The sequence below is a fragment of the Oratosquilla oratoria genome, chromosome 19, assembly GCF_046742065.1.
Source record: "Oratosquilla oratoria isolate Oo_2021 chromosome 19, ASM4674206v1, whole genome shotgun sequence".
In the NCBI taxonomy this organism is placed as follows: Eukaryota; Metazoa; Arthropoda; class Malacostraca; order Stomatopoda; family Squillidae; genus Oratosquilla; species Oratosquilla oratoria.
The window spans coordinates 33,008,594-33,033,593 of record NC_134795.1 but is presented as its reverse complement, the minus strand read 5'-3'; the positions used below and the strand labels follow the sequence as shown (position 1 = coordinate 33,033,593).

Sequence of the window (25,000 nt, the reverse complement as noted above, 5' to 3'; positions counted from 1 at the left end):
GGGTTGGAAACCGAAGAAACTTGTGATAAAGAATACGGTTATCCTACATTGGTCATCCGTTTGCCATCTGGTGAGGTTACCATGGAAACGGCATGGCTCGAGCTGATTGGCTGATGGATATTTGATGTACTCTCCCATTGGCCGACGACCGTGGCGATACTACAGACCAGAGACTTCCAGAATATCTTTCTTCTTTACGTTCACCCGTGGAATTAGGCTACATAAATGTTCACTGTGTTGTCACATTTTACATTTTATCAAGTAAAACACACTCATAACAATGTACATTATTCAAAAACACAATAGTCTCAAAACAACTGAAGTACGAAATAATATGAAACGGCGCATTACACTGATAAATTTCCGTGCTCATTGGCAGTTCTCCCCTTGGGTTTTAAATCGTTCAATCATGCAGTTGCCAGTTGGTTGTTTTCCCTCACCTATATTTTTTTACTCCGCTGGCTCTTCTTTACGTACACCCACACACACGACCCATATATTTCTCTTTCCACATGCAAAAAACCAAGTACACCGGTGCAGTACACACCGGATAAGAATAACTGTCCAGGTAATTTATTAAATATTACTACTACTGGCAGAAAAGGCAATAGCGCACATTCGGTTGGCAGCAGTAGAATATGGTGACGCTTGTAGGAGCCGGCGAGGTTGGGTCGAGAGGTAATAGGAGGAGAAAGAGGAGGGGAAAGGAAGAGGAGGCAAGTCTGGAAGCATGAACGGAGGTAGGTGGAGACAGAGGCAGAGGCAGAATATTAAGATATGGTGGCTTGTGAGGGAGAGCATCTTGACTTTCAAGCCCCAGGATAGACGACGACGACGAGATAGAACCGTTGCTGGAGGGTGGGGGAGGGAGGGGGAGGACGCCTTTGAGGAGCGAAAACTGTGGAACACATCAAAGAACATTATATATATATATATATATATATATATATATATATATATATATAAATATATGTGTATGTGTGTGTGTGTGTGTGTGTGTGTGTGTGTGTGTGTGTGTGTGTGTGTGTGTGTGTGTGTGTGTGTGTGTGTGTGTGCGTGTGGACAACACTGAACGGATCCCAGTGAACAGATATACATTTTTATCAACCACAGTACATTTTAATTCTAAGCCATCATCAAGTGACTCGCGGAGTGTATTGTGGTTGATAAAATGTATATTGTGTATATATATATATATATATATATATATATATATATATACATGTATATATACATATGTATATATACACATGTATACACACACACATATATATATATATATATATATATGTATATATACACATGTATATATACACATGTATATACACACGTATATACACACATGTATATATATATATATATACATGTACATATATACACATATATATATACACACACAAAAATACATAGCCTTTGTGCGCTTAGCCTTCCATTTTCAAGTACATCTTCCTTATATCAGTCTTCCTACAGGTTCTTCCTTATACATTTTTAATATATCTATTAAACTCCTATACCTTTGTTTTCCTATATTCATTGTCCTATATTTTGTCTTCCTACAACTTTGGCTTCCTTATACCACTGTCTTCCTTGTACCATTGTCTTCGTTACACCATTGTCTTCTATATAAATTATATTATATTTTTGTCTTCCTTTAGTCTTGTCTTCCTACACATTCAACAAGAGTGAATAACTCCTCTCTATCGCTGAACTGTCCTTTCAGCTGACCTACCCCACCCCTTGTCCATCGGTGACCTAACCTCCCAGCGTGACCTCTTAGGTCAACCCTCCCGTCCCACAATGCACGGCCGATTGACCACAATGGAGGGGTCGTGATCAAATGTGAACACACACATACACACACACACGGGGTGGAGGCAGAGACAGGGCCCCATGAGCATAGCTCTAACACGTCCCCCTCCTTCCGCTCCATGTTAGTATGTACATGTTATCGTGGCCGGTGTACATGTAAATCATGCAAGTGTACATGATTACATGTTTAGCCTACTGGGTCTTGTACCACTGAACGTGATTATCTCCTTTGTTATATTCTTATTCTATCACATATATGTGTAAAATTGCCATGCTTGTAGAGTGTGTTTTGTAGGAGGCTGGACTAAAGTAATCTTTATACATTATAGAACTGTTAAGTATCTTGCAGTCTACTCTGCCAGTTTGACTGCTGTCCTACTGACTTAGACAGAGACTTAAACTGACATTGATGATTGGCCATCCACATCTCTTTGTGTATAACCAATGGCATAGGGAGCTAAAAGTTTCTGCCATTTATTTATTGAAAAATTTGACCCCTTTTCCTCAACAGAGTCTCTTTCATTTGGGGGTCACCGACGTCATGCCACATATTAGTCCCTATGAGAAGAAGATTTTGTAGCAAAGTGTTTACATCGACATGACTTGATGTACACATTGGGGTCCCTCGTCGGGATAGACGGAGGCCCACATGTGTGGGGGAACTGTTCATCGTAATAAACGCAGTGGTGATATCATAACTGAAACAGCATTACCAATCACTCACTCACACACACACACACACACACACACACACACACACACACACACACACAAGTTGTGAGAATTGATGAGTAAATGTTGGTTAAGTGGTTCTGTGTTTATGTAAAGAGTCGGGAGGAAGGGGGAGAGGGGGGGAAGGCTGGGTCAACTTGACGACCTAAGACTTAGGAAACCCCTTCCATACCGGGTGGTCCTCACCCAATGTGGCTCTGTACCGTCCAGTGATTTTTATTACCCTTCTGGAGTCCTCTGCAGAAGAAAGTGTCGTGAAGAAAACGGGGGTGGGGGTGGGGGTGGGGGAGTTGAAGAGGACCTAAGGCGAAGAGGGGACAGGGGGGAAGGGGGGAAGATGGAGGGATGATGAGGTAAGGTGATGAAATGACAAGAGCAGAGTTGACGGGGGGATGGGGGGATGACAGGGGGCCAAATGTGTAGGGGGCAGATGACGGATGACGGTATGTGATATCTGGGATGGAGGGAGGGAGGGGGAGGAAGGAAAGGAGGAGGAGGAGGGTCCAACGAAACGGCACTGGTGAGATGGGGAGGTGGTGATAGTGAAAGTGGTTGTGGTGGAAATGGTGGTGGTGGTGGTAGGTGGAGGCTGAGGTAGAAGTGGAGGAGGTAGCGTTGGTAGTGGTAATGGTAGTGGAATTAGTGGTGGTGGTAATGATGGTTATAGTGGTGGAAATGGTAGCTGATGTGGTGGTGGAAATGGTAGCTGATGTGGTGGTGGAAATGGTAGCTGATGTGGTGGTGGAAATGGTGAATGGTAATGGTAGTGACAGAGGTGGTTAATGGTGGTAGTAATGAAGGAGGAGGAGGAGGTGGTGTTGGTGGTAGTGGTGGTGGTGACGCGGGACTGGGATGCAGCAATAACAAGGACGGAAAGAGGAGCCCCCCCCCCTTTCCCCGAGGAAAATATGAATTCCAGACTAGAGGGCAGATCGGGAATGGGGTGGGTCGGGATAGGGGGGGGGAGGTATGAGCATGGGAAGAGAGGAAGAAGAGGGAGGAGGAGGAGGAGGAGGAGAAAGGAGTGTATGGGGGAGAAGAAGGGGGAGGGATTTATAGGGAAGATCCAAGATTTTATACGCGCGCGCGCGCGCGCACACACACACACACACACACACACACACACACAGACACACACACACACACAGACACACACACACCGTGGACGCTAGGGTGAATGCCCCTGTAGTTACTGAAGATGATCCACCCTTAAAGCATTTAAGATTTTAAAACAAACATCAAGATTGTACCTGGACAAAAACAAAAAGTTACATTACATTATGGCAGGACTGCAACCCCCAGGCAGTGGGCGGGAGTCAGGGATGGCCCTTCATCCACAAGGAGCTAAAATAAACGGAAAACAAATGGATATTGGATGGGTTTGGGAAGGGTGGGGAGTGGGTTGGTTGGCCACCCCCCTTACAAAAGGGGAGAAGACCTTTTGTTGTATGTATGTATATGTATGTTGTATGTATGTATGTATGTTGTATGTATGTATGTATGTTGTATGTATGTGTGTTGTATGTATGTTGTATGTATGTATGTTGTATGTATGTTGTATGTATGTATGTATATGTATGCACGTACACGTATACATAGCAGGTTATGTCCATACACGTATTTCGCTAACACATCTACTGTACACACCTACACTCCCGTGAACAACTCGTGTTAATTTGGTGTTATCCAATGGTGTAAATGAAATGCGGGAGAAAGGGGGCGTGATGCTTGTCCCTATGGTGAAAATGGTCATGTTTACGTTGGGCACTCCCCAGGGATGGATGATATCGATCACGAGGGGAGCCCAGTGCTACTGGTCAACCCCTTAACAGTGACAACCCCCACCCTCTTTTCTCAGTTAAACAAAATCTCCCTGCGTTCAATAGAAACCCAGCAAAGTGTGTTCTTGTTCACCACCACCCCTTGGACGAATAAAATCGCCTGCCTTTGGCCAGAATAAAGGATAAAAAGAGTATCATCATGCTATAGGGGGGTACAATTGACACAATCATCCCTACGGAGGCAACGCTACGGAGGCAACGCTACAGACCCCACGTCAGTGGCATTCTCCTTACAGTGCCAATTATAACTACCTTTGCTGAAGTAGGCCAGTCCCCTTCAACAACGCAGACAACAGTGCCAGCATAGGTATAGTCGGACTCGTAGTGCCAAATATGGGGACTACTGAGGTATTAGATTTGGTACTCTTTGTATAGGACGACAAAGGCGTAGTGCTAATGATCAGGTAGATCTACTCACCAATAATTTTAGTGTTTTTGTCATTGAAAACCAGCGCTTCTATCATTGAGGACAATAACGTGCCTTTACTAACCATGTCATTCCTGTTTAGCTCAAGGTGTAGGGGAGGAGAGAGAGAGAGAGAGAGAAAGAGAGAGACTGAAGACTACTTCAATGGTATTCTAAAACAAACTGCATAATATGTTATAAACTAAAATTTCCTATGCTCAGGATATTGTTGCATCAGCCAACCACTGAACAGCATAACATACTGATGAGAAGTACAGCTTTGATAATTTTCAGAACAAATACCAAATATGCTGTAAACTAAAATTTGCCTATGCCGAGGTTATTGCCATATTAGTGATCAAATAACTTTTTCCAAGTCGAACAACCTACAATATTGAAGCAAGAGAACGGAATAAACAACGCCTATTTTCTTAGGTAAAATTATTTTGCATCTGCTGAGGATATTGCCATATTGCTGATCACACCAATTTTGGTCGCTTCCAAACCGTACAGCCTACAGGACAGAATCAAGTGGGGTTGGACCCATTATTTGGTCCCGTCAAAGAGGGTCTATATTGACGCCCTGCTTACCATATCGGGCAGCACCTGCCTGGCACCTTCTGGCACCCGCAGCTCGCTCTAGCCGAACTGAATACCGAATGACTTCGGTATGTCCGGTGATGCGTTGTCATACCGGGGGCTCAGGATGGTACCCGTAAGAGTACCAGGATGCCATACTACCAAAAGGGGGGATGTGTAGGGGGGGAAATGATTACGGTTACTTGTAGCATGTACAGTGGGAGACTGAATTGTTTTTCTGTATGTATGAATTGATGTTTTCTGACCTAAGATGGGACTGTTTTTATTTATTGACAGTGCCTGTATTTTTTTTTGGGGTGGGGCGTATATTACAATGAATAAAATCGCCTGATAGCATCAGGAATAAAAAGAAAGGAACCAACAGGTACGAAAGGTATTTGTCGAGACAAGCAACCGAGGAGCCCCACAGAGACGAATAAAATCGCCTGGCGGAAACAGCCCAGTGACACATCTGGCCTGACAACACGTGTTGGCATTCGTGGCACTCAAAAGAGACCCTCTGTCAACATTAATTCCGTGGCTCTTTTGATGTCGCTGGCAAATCCTGTTTGCACAAGGCACGTTACCAGACTTGGAAAATGGTACCACGGGGTACCAGAAAGGACGATGATACCCCTGAAGGGAACTAGTTTCAGCATCATCCCTTGAAAAGGAACTAGTTTCGATGGTACTCACTAGTTACTAGTTGTCCTAGGTCAGGGGTGGGCAACCCTTGGCACGGGTGCCAAATGTGGCACGCCAGCTATTTTTCCCGGCACACGAAACCCTAGGCTTACCTGGAAAAGATAATTAAATACATAAATATTCAACTTCTTTGCTGATTTTTGTATCTTAATTCAACAAAATATAAATTACATATATAGGGTATCACCCTCACCATCATTTCATACATCCTTTCCTGTTTTCTTTGAAACTGATCATCAAAAAGCAAAATCCAAATTCAACTACATTGTTATACAGCATATTTCATTATTGTTAAAGCTGTGATGTTCAAAACAGCAAGTTTAAGTGATCTGATTGTAAGTTACATGACAATTACGATTACATTTAAATGCTTAAAAAGGAAATCCACCAATTAAGCAAGGTAGAACAACATTTAGATAAAAATTCACTAAATTTCACATACAACCTTGTTTAACTTACAATTATCACATTTACAATACAGTTTCATTTAACCACTCCAGTGCGACTTTTTACAATGTGAAGATGATCTCTCAATACTTACGATGACTAAAAAATAAATATACATATAAATAAATCAACAAAGTTTTGGATGATTTTGGCACGCATACTATGAAAGGTTGCCCACCTGTCCTACGTACTAACCGCTAAACCTAAATATTTTCAGGTGAGGTAGTTCACTTCCACACAGTGGAAAGTCTGTCTTAGTACAGTCTGGTTTACATGGGAACGGGGGGGGGGGTAAGGAATATTTGGCAACATCGGGATTGTTTACATTTAAATGAATGACTTAGCTTCTATGTACTCAATAAAGAAGTCAAAGAAGAAAAAGAAAAGACGACAATAAGACGATGAGAAAGAAAAAGAAAAGAAGAAATAAGAAGACGGGGACAATTTCCATTTATTTATTCATCCATCTATTATTATTATTATTATCATTATAATTATTAATTATTATTATTATTACTATCATTGTGTATACATTGTGACGACTGTGGATAGGAAGTAAAGGGAACACGGAACATTCCTCTGAAGAAGCCACTCAGGCGAAACTAGTCAGGAATAAAAGTATTTCCCTCATCCCGTGTTCTCTTTACCTCCTATCCACATTATTATCATTATCATTATTAATTTTGTCAAAAGGGGCGTTCCCAGGTCTCAACACTGGTTTCCCCCTACCCGACCCCCTCATCCTCTCTCCCCAGCCGACAGCCCCCACCAGCCCCGCCGACAGCCCCCCTCCTTGTTTACCCTCATTTCGCGTGTAATAGACTCATTAAGTGGTGGCGCCAACGCCTCCAACGCCTCCTCCACTCCACCCTCCATACACCAAATCCCTCAAACATATCATTTAATCCCTCCCTTGTTCCCGCCGCCCTCCACATGACCTAGCACGGGGTAATGACCTCACGCAATTGATATCTTAGAAACTTTTGTGACATCCTTAAGGAGCAGTCACGTAGTGATCTTTTATCAATGGAGACATTAAAAGAATAAGATTATTTTCTTTCGAATTGAACTACAGTACAGCCTTCCGTTCAGGATTTTTCCTTCTATGACAACATACTGTACATCACCACCCAATACCAGGAGGCCGAAAGCTAAACAAACGATTTCCAAACTGGGGGTCGCGACCTTCCGAAGGCGTTCACTAATTATTACTATTATTATTATTATTATTATTATTATCATCATCATCATCATCATTACCAATGTTGTTAGATTACTTCTGTGTTGTGATACGAAGAAGCAGCCCTATGTATTCTAATTAGGACTTCGTAGGGGAGAGCCTCGCCGGGGGATCAGAGTTCAAAATTAACGAGACTCCCTGCTAGGCCTCCCCCTACCTCCACCCCACCTCCTCAAAAAAAAAAAAAAAAAAATCTTACTCTTTAACAACTACCACCACCACTCTACTTCTCCCAATCTTCCTCATTATTAATTTCCCCCCAACGACTAATTATACAATGTTTGTATAAAAGTCGACAATAGTGTACAATCACGTTGAAGATTTTTAATAACCTTATGATATTAAGTCTAAAAAATCCTTTCTTCCGTATTTTTCACATTTTTATACAAACAAAACACACTTCCTACTGTAAATATTACACTGAAAATAAAATTAAACAGTAAAAACATTGTCTTTTAACAAAAATTAATATATATATATATATATATATATATATATATATATATATATACAGTATATATATATTTGTACACACATTGGTAGAACGGGGCGTTATCGTTGCTAAGGTGCAAGCAGTATTTCAGAACGTGACTGTACGTCCTCGTTTATTTAAACACAAATTAAATAAATATTCAATTGAAAAAATAAAACAAAATAAAAAACGCAGAGCTTATCGCCGAGTCGTTTCACCAAGCGAATCAAAAAGTTAATATTTTTGTTTAACATTTTATCTATTTTTTCTTTGTCCAGTTACATAAAACTTGAGCGATAATATACTGTAATACATTTTTTTTCTTCAATTCCTTTGTCAATGCAAAAGGCAGTTCTTTGGCAAACCCCACTAAAATCGCCTAGTGACATAGAAAATATAAATATAAATATTTACATCGAAAGAATAATCGATCCTCTTATCAGTCTTATCTATTATATCGACGATAACTTCAAACCCTTCAACCCGAGTACTTCCCTCTGTTGAATAAAATCGCCTGGCGTCAGATGAAAGGAAATATATAAAACGTTATCGTACTGAAGCAGGGAACTCAGCTGTCCTATTCTTATCTTCGCATTCGGTACGCCTCCACCATGCACCAGTCTTTCCGTGTTTTCACATCAAACACTGTCGCTCTCCGCTGCGTAATTTCAATTCTACTCAGGCTCAAACCAGACGATTTTATTCAGCCTACGGAGTCTTCCATGGGGTCTCGATCGAGAGATACAATTTCAGTCAAACGGGATGTCAGCTGAATAAAAAGGCCTGGGATCAAAAACTTAAAAAAAAAAAACTTAAAAAAAAAGAAAAAAAAAATACAATGTCAGACTCTGGATGATTTTGATCACCTGATGTCAAAATCACATTTTAAGCACCATTAGCATGTTCTTGAAGAGCTATGCCTCGCTGCACTACATTTCGGTCCAAACCGTGTTACGGGAGATAGGGATGACCCCTCATCCCAGAGGCGCCGAGACAGGAGGATTAATTCAATGGGTTTTAAGTGAACATGATTTGGGGGTTGACCACCCCCTTATATGGGAGAAAATGCCTTGAGTGTGTGTGTGTGTGTGTGTGTGTGTGTGTGTGTGTGTGTGTGTGTGTGTGTGTGTGTGTGTGTGTGTGTGTGTGTGTGTGTGTGTGTGTGTGTGTGTGTGTATGTGTGTGCGCGTGTCTAAAACCCCACTCAGATGGCATCCTTCATATATTTTGTTCCGACTAAAACCAGACTATTTCATTGGTCCACGTGGTCATCGTCGCCACACTGAAGGAATTAAAGCGGAGGAGGAGGCACACTCGCCCTCCTGGCGCACGACGTTTCCCTTCCGGTGCCACGAGTGAGTGCCGACGGTGCCAAGATAAGATACAGAAGGCCAGGGCGAGAGCCACGGGAAGCATTCAATAAAATAAAATGAAGTTCACATACACACTGGGGAGGGAGGGAGACAGACAGACAGACAGAGAGAGAGAGAGAGAGAGAGAGAGAGAGAGAGAGAGAGAGAGAGAGAGAGAGAGAGAGAGAGAGAGAGAGAGAGAGAGAGAGAGAGAGAGAGAGAGAGAGAGAGAGAGAGAGAGAGAGAGAGAGAGAGAGAGAGAGAGAGAGAGAGAGAGAGAGAGAGAGAGAGAGAGAGAGAGAGATAGAGAGGTAGAGATAGATAGATAGATAGATAGAGAGAGAGAGAGAGAGCACGGAAAGGAAGGAGTGGAGGTGAGGGGTGCTTAGTTTTTTTTAAGTGGTCGGGACAAGTGCGGAGTCCCTCTCCTGCGTCCCCCAAGCCTCCCCCCCTCCCACCTCCACCTCCACCTCCCACCATCCCTCGTGTCGTGTACACAAGCCAGGACATCCTAACAAGTCCCAACCGTACTTGCTCCTTACCAGCAACCTTACCTATCCTCTTCCCCATCTCCCCGTTCTTCCTGGCGCCAGGCGATTTTTATTCAGTTTGAATGAACCCACCACTCCTCTCTATTTCTATTCCCACTACATCCTCTCCCCTTCCCAACCACTCCTTCCTTGTCCTTACATTCTCTACAGTCACCCAAAGGTGTTATTCTCTCCACCACCCACACAGCCCCCTTCCCCCAGCCCCGTCTTCCTCACCCAAGCCCCTCCCCCCCCAGCCACATATGTACTCGCTTGAACCTTTGCTCCCCCTCTTGCATATTCTCTCTCTCTCCCTCTAATTCTCTGTACAAGATGAAGGTCACTTTCCTCAGCTTGGTACCCCAACAAAGCCTCCAGGTTCACTCTTGCTTCATGACCGCATTAGGTTAGCCCTCCCCCCTCACTGGGGGGATATCACAACCCTCCCCTCTTCCACCACCACCGTATCAGCAGCGCCAATCACGTTGCCACGACGTAATGGATTCTTTGCCGGTGACCGTTATTTCCGGTATTTTCCGTTATTTTTTTTTTTTTTTTAAGCCAAATTACAAAGGATATGAGCTCGCGCCAAAAAACTTAAACTCAAGGCCAAGACCACTTTTGCCCTATGTGCACAGACTGCCTCACAGGGCAAATAAAAGGTCGTCAGTTACAGTGGATTCGAACGCGGCTCTTGATAAGTGTAAGAAGAAACCGAAGGAGGAGGATGAAGAGTGAAGAAAGAGGAAGAGAAAAGGAGGAGGAAGAGAAAAGAAGGAAGAGAAAAGAAGGAAGAGAAAAGGAGGAAGAAGAGAAAAGGAGGAAGAGAAAATGAAGAAGAGAAAATGAGGAGGAGGAGGAAGAGAAAAGGAAGAAGAGAAAATGAGGAGGAGGAAGAGAAAAGGAAGAAGAGAAAATGAGGAGGAGGAAGAAGAGAAAAGAAGAAGAAATAGACAAGGCGAAGGAGGAGATGAACGAAAAGGTAGAAAAGAGGGGAAGGAAGAGTGAAAAAGAAGACAAACAAGAACAAGAAAGCGAGGCTGTAATCCTTCCTTTACTGCCGCGTGCAGGACCCTTAATCTCCTTCCACGATAGGTGGTACTTTCACTTTACTGGGGTTGCCGGCAGACGATTTTATTCATCGGTGGAGGGGAACCCCTGGACTTCAGTGCTGTCTAAGAGGCAGAGATTTAAAAAAAAAAAAAAAAGAAAAAAAAAAAAAAAATCAGGGTGCAACCCTGAAAACTGGTACTCGATCTCTGGATACCAAATGTCATTTGCACATTGCAATGGTTCTACACAATCATCCCAAGTATTTTGTTCTTCAAATATTTCATTCTGGTTCGCGCCAAACGATTTTACTCCCCTACCTCTCCCTGTGAGTTTGTGAGTGAAGTACTCCCAATGCCAAAGAACTCAAAGTATCACACTAAGACTCCCAAACTATTGAGGCTTACTCCTTTTTTCCCCTTAACTAGAGCCCCCATCCATCCCTTACCCCACCCCATTAACAAGTTCCTTCATCATCTAAGCCCCCCCCCATAATCCCCCCACCTCCCCCCCGCCGTCCCTTCCAAAACAGCTTACTGTTCTACGCTTCCCAACTTCTCGTTTAATCGAACTGTCAACCCTCAACCGCTCCTCCACTCCCTCCAGTGCCCTTAATTTTGTGACTAATAACATAATGCTGTCACTGTATTCTGACAACTCTGGCTATAAAAATGAATTAAGGAGACAAATAAACACATATTAAGTAAATAAGCTGGAAATGTGTTCAAACAGAAGAGAAAGAGGGAATGATTAAATTGTCGCTTTGGGTCGGCTACATTATCAGAACAACAACAACAACATAATAATAATAACAATAAATAAATAAATATATATATATATATATATATATATATATATATATATATATATATATATATTATTTGTATCTGTACATTTCTATAACCCTGGGACTGCCGACCAATCAGTCTTGTCCTAACTTAAGAAGGACGAAACAATCACTGTCTCCCAAATTCTAAAATCAACACCAACACCACACTTTCACTAGCTCCTCACCATCTACAACTCCCAGCCACTCCCACCCAATCCCCAACCCCTACGGACCACAGACACGCATATTCCTTTTTTTAAGACAAAATAACCGCATAAATCTTATGTAATCAATAATTCTATACGGGGGGGGGAGGGGGAGAACACCCGAGGGGGAAAGGGGGAGAACACTCGAGGTGATGGGGTAAGGGGGGGGGGAAGGGTTAAGTGCACACCCCTTCCCCCACTCCTTCCCTTCCTCTCCCTTCACTGTGACTGATTATCTGAAGAACGGATCCGAAACTGCTGAATAAATCAGGTCGCTGATGGCACAAGGTGCCAAGGCGTATTACGACAACAAACAGATAAAATCAGGCACCCATACTTGTGGCCAGAACAACGGTAGGACCATTACGGGATTGTAAGTCAGAATGAGACCATTTAGCTCGTGGATCCCCAGTATTTGAGAAAAGCATTCAGGCGGGCGAAAAAAATATTAATGGTAATGATAATGATAATTGTTCCTTGCAAGACAGTCCAATCCTCTGAGGAAAAGAAAAAAAATCACATTCCAGAACATACAGTATAGATACAGAAAAGATAAAGATCGAGAAAGGATTGCGGTAAGGCGATACAATTTCACCGAAACTATTTAGTTTGCCCGGGAAGAGGTTTTCAAAGTTTGGTTAGGAAATGAAAGGTTTAGAGTTTAGTATTTCACTAATCATCCTAGATTTACGAACGACATTATTCTCATTTCAGAAACAGTAGGACTGCAAGATATGCTGAGAAATCTGAACAAGGAAATTAGGTCTGATGACGAATAAAAGTAAAACCAAAATAACTTTCAACTCTCAAGGTCAGAGTAAACCTAAATATTAGAGATGACGGGAATCTTGAACAAGTTGAGTGAGCATAGCAATTCAGGGCAGATGCTACGACTGACCAAGATCCATATGTATTAGTTAACTTTTAACTTGTTTAATAACATAAGCACGACCAACTAACTAGCTTGTCCAATCTAAAAGATCCCTAATTTATCACAGTTCTAGAAATGAGAGGCTCCCCACTTATCTACCTATCTTATCTTCCATACCTCTACTATCTGTTCGGCCTATCTTTTCGCATCAATATCTTCAAATCTCGACCCCACAGAAGATGTATGTGTGTGGGGGGGGGGTCGCCAGGCGATATTATTCATCTTTAGAGGAGCTTCAACTCCTCAAAGGACTCACTACAGAGGTGCAGCCATGAGGGGTTGGCATTCCGTCCCCTACCCCGAGTCGATTTATTATAGTAACCACCAGGTATAGTTGGGAATCGAACTCGGGATGACAAGGTGCAAGACATTATCTAAACCACACTGCCATAGGAGTATAGTAAGAGCACTTGAATTTGACCTCTATAGCCTCTTTCATTAAGCCCCTCCTCTCCGTTCGCGTGCGACGTCATGCCCTGACCTAACAAGCCAACTCGCCTCAATTTTGGTATACAACAGAAGTCAAAGTCCTGAAACCTGATTAGTTTTTTCCAACGTGCACTGATTACTGCAGTACATGCAGGCGATATTTTTTCCGCAATGAAATACCTAATATTATTTAGCAACTGTGACCCCCATATAAGGCACCGATTTTATGTAGTTTATATTTTAGTGGATTTTCGTGAAACCCCTACGGACCAGTCACTCAGCAATGTTCTAGGTACATCTAACACGTACAAATACCATCAGATGTGACCTGTTCTAATATTCTATATGTTACAGTAATTTAGTCCTTAATTCTTTATGTTTTATCTATGTACCATTTTTCATGACGTCTATAATTACGTTCTCACACTGAGAGGCCCTTAAAATGGAGATATTCTCAAACAAGACATTGGCATTAAATCCACTGAAGATACGAGTATGTCGTACTAAATTCTCACGAAAATGGAAACTAAAATATATTTGTTTGTTGTTGTTGCTAATTTATATGTAACGTGTATACTAGAAATAATGTGAATATTTGTCTTTTTCTTACTGAGGGTGTGTGCTTTTGTCTTGTGAGATTGTTATGGATTTGTACTCATGACAGTAATTAAGGCATAAAACAAATTGAAAATAAAACAAAATCAAATTAATAGAAAATAAAAACATATAAAAAATTGAAGAAATCCATCAATTACCTTCCTGAAAATAAATAAATAAACAAATGAATAAATGAAGACATCTGCTCCCCACTGCATCCCATCGTGTTACCAATGCTCCCTATAATTGTATCACCTGATCCTTCTTTCCCCTTTCCCATGTTTCCACCCACCCACCCTTCCATTACTCTCCCCTCCCCTCATCCAGTCATCTGTTCAATTCACCAGCCCTACCACTACCCCTTGTTCCCGTAATCCTCCCTTTCCCCCACAACATCCCCCAACGAGAATCCCAGCAGGAACCCACCCCAGAGCAGAGGGACCTAAGGGTGACCACGGGAGCGTCTCGTGGGACGTTTCGGCATTTTGTAAACATCGCCAGGATCGTTCGCCCAAGCACCTGAAGGAGACAGTGGTGAACTGGGACTTGAACCAGGTCATTTGTCACAGATACCAACGTTCTTGTAACGCATCATAATACCATAACGAGTCTACTCGTGTCTTATAAGCACATCCTGTCAATAATACTTTACCGTGCTCGACCCAAGGACTAATGTTGCGGCGAGAATAGTTCTGACATCTGCTCCTCCTAAGAGAGGTTCACTACTATCCTCGCAAGCTCAAGGACTGCCGAAGGCATTACACGCACGCACGCGTGCACACACACACACACACACTATAACTACTGTGCCAAATCACTAACAGGGCTCAAGGGTTCCATGACAAATTCTCACAAGACAAGTGTTCACAAGACAAATGCTCACACCTTTAATGGAAAAAACAAATGTTTAGAAATGTTAACAGTGTTTATTTAGTTTTACTGGTTTTCGTGTGTCTAGTGAAATATTTTTTCACATCTCACTTCACACATACCACAGTTCACAGCTATCACACCTCTTTTCAAAGCTTTGTTCATTGTCTTATGTTCTCCTAAGTTATTTGAACAGTCCTTAAGTCAATAGTGAGGAGTATTTTGAGCAATTTCATCTAGATATGAGCTCGTTAAAGGTCAGTATATAAGCCTGCCACGTTGTGAATTACTCACAACTCACTCAAGATGAAAACTATCACGACTAACCGAGACGGGGCACTGTACCCTCCTTGGACAGATGTACACGTTTCATTGTCTGTAAATTGCAGTTATATTGTATATACTTAACTACCTATTAAATAACATTTAATATTATGGATATTGTACATATTTGTAAGTGCAAAATGTCCTCAATGTATATAAAATAATTGCCTGGTATTAACATGATTAGTTTTAAAAAATGTGAGCACTTGTTTCTATTTCCCATTAAGGGTGTGAGCATGTCTTGTGAGCATTTGTCTGTGTACCGGGGTTAGCCAATACTAGCACTACGTTATAATTATCTTTAGTCTTCCAAGTTCTCAATGACAAATAAATGAATAAAAACTAAAAACAAGAAATGACACAGGAACAACATATCATATCTCATAATAATTGTTAATAATAATGACCATCAATAGTGATCATGACTAACGATGACAATATAGACAAACAATTACATTAATAGAAACAACAACAATATTATTATCAATAATAATAATAATAATAATAACAATAATAATAATAATAACAATAATAATAATATCGTATCCTTACAACTAGTCCCTCTAAAACCAAACTTGGCAACCTGCAACCCCCTTCCCCCAATGATATTTCCCCAGACCGTACGTCAGCACGCCAGTTGGAAGAAAGGCCTTTGTTCTTTTGCCGTGCCTGCCCAGCAATAAAGGCTACCCTCCACCAAGGTGGAAACACCTTTCCCAGCAACATCCACGGTGGTGGTGGGGGGAGGGGGAGACCTCTATGCTATCTCCTAGGTTACCACCGTTACCTCCCTCTCTCTCTCCCTAAGGGGTCAGCCCATCATATGCTTTATTATGGTACACGCTAGACGATTTTATTCAGCTAAAGAGAGCCCTTTCAGGTGATGAGATAATATGAGGGGGCGGGCGGGTGTATTGTCGATTTTACAATAACAACGACAATAATAACGATAACTGTAACAAAATTGAGTACTAGATAATATTTGAAATCAATGGACTAAACTGTACACATGTATGGCAACATCTATCTACATAATTAATCACCTATACTCATTGTCAAATCACATTTCTTTACTTTATTTTTGTTCCTTTTTTAGTAGGAACGTCAGTGAACAAAATTTCTCCCTTTCATCGGAGTAAACGAGTCAAACATTAGTTATGGCGACAGGGAAATATCAAATAAATAACTAGTTCTTGTGTATTTACCTAGAGTCAAAACTAAGAAAAAATAATATTGGCATTAAAAAAATACATAAAAAATACGTATAAAAGATAACTAAGATATAGACAAACGCAAATAAAAACTAAAATAAAAAATGAATAAAAAATAGATAAAGCATGAATAAACAAACTATTAAATAAATAAAACAAAATCTCAAACTTGATGGACAAGACATCTACACCGCAAGTTGGCTCTGATGTTGCTACGTGTGCTGCCCGCCCATCTTGCTCCCTTCCCCCCCTTTTTTTTTTTGGGGGGGGGAGGGCTGACAAACTTTTGCATCTACCTTTTCTGCCAACTTTGCTCCACCAATCTGCCGAGCGAGAGCATGATAGTTCCATAATATGATACACTTTGCTTGTTGCTGACTGAAAGTGGCCCTAATACTGGCTGCTGGAACAGTACCTGGAGCAGACTCACTATATATATATATATATATATATATATATATATATATATATATATATATATACATATATATACATACATACATATACCAAGGGCTTTTTCGCCCTTACAAGGGAGGTAGCCAAAAATCAAAAGACACAAATCCACTCCCACCCATGTCATCCCCACACACTCCACTCCCATTCACCACCCCTCCCTCCCTCTTTTCTTGGCTCCTCATGGATGATAGGTCATCCCTGCATCTTGCCCATTGCCCTGGGTCAGAATATATATATATATATATATATATATATATATATATATATATATATATATATAAACATATATAGATATATATATATAAATATATATGTATATACATATATTTATATATTATATATAAATATATATACATAAATATATATATATATATGAATATATATATATATACATATAGTAGGCCTCCGTCAGTCGATATCGACTATGGATATTGCGCCGGAGAAAGTCATGATTTTGCTAGCGACAGTGACGGCTGTGGCTGGTGAGCCCGATGCGGGAGTGGCAGTCTCGGCCGCATTTGCTGCATGTGTGGCTTGTTGGAGTGGCTGCTGGGGTGTGTGCCTTCCGTTTGGCTCTCTTCTCACTACGAATGTGGTCAGGATTTTTTCCTCTCCAGATTTCAGCTGCTTGTGAAGAACACTGCGCCATTTGCTGCGGTCGGCTGCTACCTCTTCCCAGTTCTCAGTGTTGATGTCCAGGGCTTTCATGTCACGCTTGCAGACATCTTTGTAGCGCAGTTACATATATATATATATATATATATATATATATATATATATACAGTATATATATATATATATATATATATATACACACATACACAATATTTTCCAGAGTGTATATAACAGGGATAATCTATATCTAAACCCACACACGCACAAGCCTTAGGGAAAAACTACGCCACTGTTCGCCTTAATTCTTCCCGAAGGTAAAGGGGGGATAACGGGGCTTGGGGGTGGGGAGGGGCAAGCAAGGGCTCGGCAATGGACTACACTTTGATCTTAGCCAAAAGACCGAGAAGCGAATGAGGGGCGGAGGGGGGGGGGGTTCCGGCCACTGAGCTTCCGGGCGTAAGGTTTGGAAAACCTCCCGGTTTCGACTTCCTTACTCTCTTGGTCACGTGACACGTGACGTCACCGTAATCAATGACATTCGTATCCGTACTATGTCAGACATCGCCAATCGCCTATAGTGTGTATGTATATGTGATTCACTATGGTCTTGGATCACGTGTTGGATTCGTGATCGACAGCTATTCCCCTCCCGGAAGAGCTCATATATGACCGATATATGGGTACCACTGTGACCTTAACACGCACATCACACACCCAACTCCTTGCCCACGAGAGTTGGAGTAACGACTTGCAGCGCAGCGATACTGAAATCATTTCAGCCCTGGGCGGGATTCGAACTATATGCGTGCGTGTGTATGCACACGCGTGTACTAAGACGAAACTTCCTTAGTACACAAGACTTCTGTACTCTTATTCACATACATACATACATACATACATACATACACACACACACACACACACACGCACACTTGGTACTTATAACCTCGACTGTACATGAGAAGTTTGTGAATAACATCTCTGGGGAGCAATATGGGGAATTGGGGGATGCTTTGGATGTTGGGGAGTGACGTGGGGGGGGAGGGAAGAAGTGTGGGGAGGAATTATGGTTCCCGCGGCGGTGGAGAAGATTTACTCTCCCTCAGTGACGGAGTGGGGGAAGGGTGGTTATTTATGGGGGCGGGGAGGAAAACAGTCTCCGGCTCTCTCTCAACTGTGGAAGAATGGGGAATGATGGGGGGGCGTGGGGTGGGGGTGGAGGTGGAGGAGATGGAGGGAATGAGTGTCGGTAGGAGGAAATGAGTGGAAGGGAGTTGATGAGGATGGTGGTAGAGGGAGGAGGAGGAGGAGGAGGAGGAGGAGGGGGAAGTGGTGGATGGGGAAAGTACTGAAGGGTGAAAAGGATGGATGCTGGTAATGGGGGAGGATGGTAGAGCGGGGGGGGGGAGGGGAGCAAGGTGGTGGAAACTTTACATGCGGGTCAATGCGACAATGTGTGTGTGTGTGTGTGTGTGTGTGTGTGTGTGTGTGCGCGTGTGTGTACAGTCTGATAAACACTTTCGTCGATATCCTAAGGGTTCACTGGCATAATAAGGTGAAACAGAGTCAACCATATACAAGTTTTACACAACACAATGTCTACCTGTACACGTGTGTGTGTGTGTGTGTGTGTGTGTGTATGTGTGTGTGTGTGTGTGTGTGTGTGTGTGCGCGCGCGCGTTCGTGCATGTTACAGACTAGGTAGCCTGACCAACCAAGGAGTTATTTGCATGTGAATAACCTCCATCGATTCAAATTCTCTTAAAGTAAACTTGTCTCCTTCATAAGTAAGATGTGAATGTAATAAATCAAGAAATGGGCTAGTGTATTTACAAAGAGACTAGGCTGAAGATGAACCCTCTCTCTCTCTCTCTCTCTCTCACACACACACACACACACAGACAGACACACGGCCCGGTGGCGGATTGGTAAGGCACTGGCCTCACAAGCCGGAGAACCGGGGTTCGATTCCCCGGCCGGGCGGAGACAAGTTGGGTTTGTCTCCTTTCACGTGTAGCCCCTGTTCACCTAGCAGCGAGTAGGTACGGGACGTTAGTCAAGGAGTTGTGACCTTGCATTCCCGGTGTGTGGAGTGTGAGTGGTCTCAGACCTACCCAGAGATCTGCTAATAATGAGCTCTGAGCTCACTGCCGTAGGGTGGTGTCTGGCTGTCTCGAAAAGAGGCTGCAGCAGATCCGAGGAGGTGAATACATACACACTGGGCACTTGCTCACCACATGCTATCCTCCCAAAACGAACAGTCCTGTCCGTGATCCGACCTAATGCGGGTCGACACTACACCAGTACCTGCTACCAACACCTGCCCGCAGGTGTCCTTGTGGGTGTCATTCGTCCCTTGTGCGTCCAACAAGTGTTTCTCACCCCAACCCCCTTTTGTAACACCACACTCGTTATGCAGGTGTAGGCAGGTGTTGTCAGTGACAACCTTCGTTGGAAAACGAGGTCTTGTCCCAGACACGAGAAAAAATGAAAAATGAAATAAAATTATATAAACTAACATGAGGAAAATGGAGTTTTCTGGAGCAGCCGGGAGTCGAAAAATACTTTTTTTTTTCCAAAAATGAAACGAAAGGTTGCCTGCTGCAGGTGTCGTGTGTCACATGGGTGTTTGGTGACGGGAATTTGATGTCCAGTTGAAGAGAGAAAAAGAGAGGGGAAGAGAGAGAGAGAGAGAGAGAGAGAGAGAGAGAGAGAGAGAGAGAGAGAGAGAGAGAGTTGGAGATAGAAAGACCAACATTACTGACTACACAACTCTCAACTCCGTCCTTAGAGAGACGTTCCTTTAGGCTGAATAAAATCGCCTGACGTCATCCAGAGGAATAAATCATCCGAGTGTGGCCAACGCTGAATAAAACCCAACCGAGCAAAAGAAGACTGAAAATAAATGACCACCCAGTCGGAAGCACTGATCCTGTATCATACATCGGCTGGTCCATTTCTATCCTGGCTGCCGTCAGGTGATTTTATTCATCTTCGTGGCTACCCACTTGTAACCCACAGAAGCTGCATCTTTCTTAAGGGGATAGACAAGAGATCCTGCATTGGGCCACAAACACTTTCACATTTAGTATAAGGCTGTATTGTTCCTTAGAGACTAGGCCGGCGGTCCAGCAGAATTGAAACCATTCCAATTATACTAAATCGAAAACTCATTGTCAACATGAAAAGAGACTTGACGTTTAAAAGATCTTTGCCAAAGTATCGGTATACCTTCAATGCGTCGGGACAAAGTGGCATTGTTATGCTCGACTCCCCCCCCCCGGGGGGCGGGGCCGCACAGCTGACAGACAACAACAAATCGACGGGTCGGAGCCCACAGGTCGATAAGACACGGTGCACAATCGACGCAGGCACGGGGAGTGGGGGGGGCTTAGATCAATGCAAGAAGTAACTACAGTCGATCGATAAATGTTCTACCCCCTCCTCCCCCCCCGGCCCCCTATCCATCCCCACTCCCCGCCCCCGGCGAATCGATTCCTCGCAGGGAAGGCTATGATGTGTGTCGCTGGGAGGGGGAGGGGGAGAGGTCGAGGCGGTCAAGTGGTTAGAGTAGTCGACTCGTCAGTTCGACAGTCGAGTTCGAGAGGAACTGGATCGTTCTTGCGATTCCCGAACTCCAGAACCAGATCCCGTGACAGCCTCGAACGTTCCCTGGTGGGTGGGGTGGGGGGTGAATTTGGAAACCCTTAGGGATGTTCTTCTGGCTAATCCCAGGGGTTTTTATTCTGGCCAGAGGAACCCCTGGGTGGTAAAGGACCGTGAGAGAGAGAGAGAGAGAGAGAGAGAGAGAGAGAGAGAGAGAGAGAGAGAGAGAGAGAGAGAGAGAGAGAGAGAGAGATTCAGGAAGGACACGTTGATAAAGTTCCCCTTCCCGCCTCTTCCCTAGGCAGCAAAAGGGTCATTCGAAGCTCATATCAAGCAGGGGTCCACGGGGGATCGAGACCCAAAAGTAGTAGACAGAGGTCAGGAGACAGAAGTTCATAAGAGGCTAGTCTACGAAGACTTCCAACTCACCTGAAATCACTTCAGGACTGAACGGAATTGCCAGGCCTGTGCCAAGTCCTATACATTATATTTATTGGTCTGCTAACCAACTCCCTTAGGGGGTGGGGGGCTGGGCCCCCCCCTAGGGGAAGAGAATGGACTCCCTAGAGCAGGAGTTTCCATCCAGGAGTATATTTGCACTTTTCTCAGGGGCCATGTTTGGCTATTCGAGTGCTGTTTTCCCATCAACATGGCTCTGTGAGTCATAATTTCCAGCGCTGCCGGGAAGTCAATCAAAATGCAGATCAAACTCAAAACACCTGTACACAATCTTTGTTATGATATTGCTAAGTTTCCCCTCGTATTAATATCATTAGTACCGTTTAGTTTGGGTTATATCGTTTTGAATAGTTTTTGTGTACTTTTACTTAGTAATGATCATTATGAATAATTATTGAAAAGATAGGGATGACGTGGATCAAAATATTGTATAAATTACCGAGTTTAGTTTGTTGATGTTTTCACCAAGATTCTTATGGAGTCTACACATTCAGATTTCATAACAGAATAATATCTAAATATAAATTTTACCCCTTTTCCCTTAACTTTTAGGGGTGCACGGAACTCTACAGGGGTACAGAGGAACAAAAAGTTTGGGAACCCCTGTCCTTGAAAGAGAGAGAGAGAGAGAGAGAGAGAGAGAGAGAGAGAGAGAGAGAGAGAGAGAGAGGACGCATGCGATGCTTTTCCTCGTCTTTTGGAGATCTTCTTCCATCTGAATAAACTCGCAAGGCGCCCACCAACTTCTACTTGTTCTCGGTTTGCTGACTCTCTTGGAAAGCTCTGCAGGGACCACCACGGCGAAAACACACACACACACACACACACACACACACACACGAGGGGGGCCTCAACTTCCCCCAGCTGAGAATCACAAGGAGCCCCTGCACCTCCTGTTGAGAATTACAAGGGGACTTGCACCCCCGGTTGAGAATCACAAGGGGACTTGCACCCCAGCTGAGAATCACAAGGGAACTTGCACCCCTTGCTGAGAATCACATGGGAACTTGCACCCCCAGTTGAGAATCTCAAGGGAACTTGCACCCCCTGTTGGGAATCACATGAGAACTTGCACCCCCAGTTGAGAATCAGAAGGGAACTTGCACCCCCAGTTGAGAATCACAAGGAAACTTGCACCCCCAGTTGAGAATCACAAGGGAACTTGCACCCCCAGTTGAGAATCACAAGGGGACCCTGCACTCCTCACACCATTTGAGAATCATATGGGGGCCTCGGGGCCCTGCATGGAGAATCACTCCTTCACTAGTCCACGATGAATCTTGGGTACTCGTGATTCCCTGTGACAGGAATACTTCGAAATCTTGGCTGACGGAAAATCGTATTTATAGTCTTTGTTCTGGCTAAGGGGCGGGCAATAACATTATATATATATATATATATATATATATATATATATATTCCAGCAATGGGGGACGGGGGGTGCGTGACATGGGGGGTCTCGACCGGTAAAGTCCCCAACAAGTGTAATAAACATCACCTCTTCTAAGCCTGAATGAAATGCATAAAGTAAGTCATTGTATCTAGGGCGAGAACCGCCCCTTTCGCACCGGGTGGTACTTTCACTCGCCCCCCACCCTCAGACTTTTTTTATTAGTCTATCAGCCTCTCCTGCCTTCGCTACGGTAACGCACTTTACATACTTTGTGCTGGCTAATGAAGAGACGGAATTATCATGAGTCCTGGGGATACAAAAAAAAAAAAAAAAAAGTCACCGAATTGAAGATTTTAGAGAAGTCACGTGTTATCTTCAATGCACAGCTGACCCTTCAATACTGTTACAAGCTGTCAACACAGAGACGCCAAGTACACATACACATACTGGTGTAGGTTAGTGTCACGGGCTTCCACATTGTGGTACAGAGTTCACACCAAACTCCAATTCCGTAAGTCGATACTGACCGCCTTAAGCAAAAGGGAGGTGTGTGTGTGTGTGTGTGTGTGTGTGTGTGTGTGTGTAAAAGCCCACAGCATTATCAATTGATCAAAGGTCATGTCGATCACGAGACAAGTACGTGCTCCAAGCCCGTGGTGAAACGCACTCGTGTGTGTGTGTGTATATATATATATATATATATATATATATATATATATATATATATATATATATACACACACACACACATACGCATTGCGTGCGTAAGCCCCTTGAAAGACCGGTTGCCTAACCGCAAGCGGGAGCAGGTGTCCCTGCTAGCTGCCAGCAGCCCAGACGACAGCCCTACTCCTACACACAGCCACCTCTGCCACCCTCCCCCACACTTAGCCTCGACCGGACAAGTGTGGGACGCCTGCTTCTCGTAACACAAGGTCGCCACACAGGAACTGTTGTCACAAGGTCATGCGACAAGACTTATTGGGTTCCTTCCTGGGTGAAGATACGCGGTGTTCCCTCTCTTTGTACGAGGGTTGTGGACACCCCGTGGAGTTCTCGAAGCAAGCCGGTGTTGCCATACAGGAGAATAATGGAATAGGTGCGCACCGTCGTTTGTTTACCTTAAGCTGGCGGGGATTCACTAGTGGTTGAAAATAAGTAGAGCCATTTTTGTATATATATATAAAAACAACAACTCTGTCGTAGATTGAAACAGCTTTGTCATAGTCTACGACTCTATGCCACAATCCAGCCATGGAGGTCCATGAACAACCATAACCCGAAGTGTTAGGATGGGTTTCCCCCCACCAGTTATCTGGCATCGGCTTGTGCAAAATCTACCAGGTTGTCCTGGGTCATACGGCCCAGAAGACAGGTCACGCATTTTGGCGAGAAAAAAAAAATCACTCGACGCCAACCAGCACGTGATCCCATTTCTAAGGGGAACGTCAGACGATTTCATTCAATTCTTGGGACTTCAAGGGATTAAATAATAATAATAATAATAATAATAATAATAAATGTCGTGAGAGGCAACGCCATTGCAGAAAAGGAACCGCTGCGCGGGAGAGTTGTGATCCAGCCGCCACCGCCACCGCCACCGCCCTACACAGCCCCTCTAGACTCTAGACGCGTCCAAGACCGCCGCAGACTCCTCCTCCACTCGTCTCAAGGTCACCATACGATACACTCGCACTAAAACGGGAGGCACGAGGAGGAGGTGGAGGAAAGTGAGAGAAGTAGATGGGAAGGAGATGGGGAGGGGAGGGGGATGAGTTAGGGCAAGGAAGGACTGACATGAGAGAAAGAAAAGGAAAGGTAAAGGACGGGGAAGGGGAGGAGGGAAAAAGGAAAGGGAGGGAGGAAGAGGAACCGTCGCCTCACCGCATCTAAGAAAGTACAGCCCCTTCC

At 43.5% G+C, this 25,000-nt stretch overlaps 1 protein-coding gene across 11 annotated transcripts in view; it reads right to left on the bottom strand.

Moving 5' to 3' along the window:
* Nucleotides 1-25,000, bottom strand: part of LOC143035824 (uncharacterized) — a 125,402-nt gene that overhangs the window by 90,581 nt on the left and 9,821 nt on the right. Inside the window, exons 2-3 of one of the 11 annotated variants that reach the window (XM_076202840.1) lie at nt 6,064-6,164; nt 3,819-3,885 (exon numbers count right to left, since the gene is read on the bottom strand). The exons of 9 other annotated variants lie outside the window; for them this stretch is intronic. The gene's annotated coding sequence lies outside the window, so the exon portion shown is untranslated. The remainder of the gene's footprint in view (nt 1-3,818; nt 3,886-6,063; nt 6,165-25,000) is intronic. One more of the 11 variants, XM_076202839.1, reaches the window with a different exon arrangement.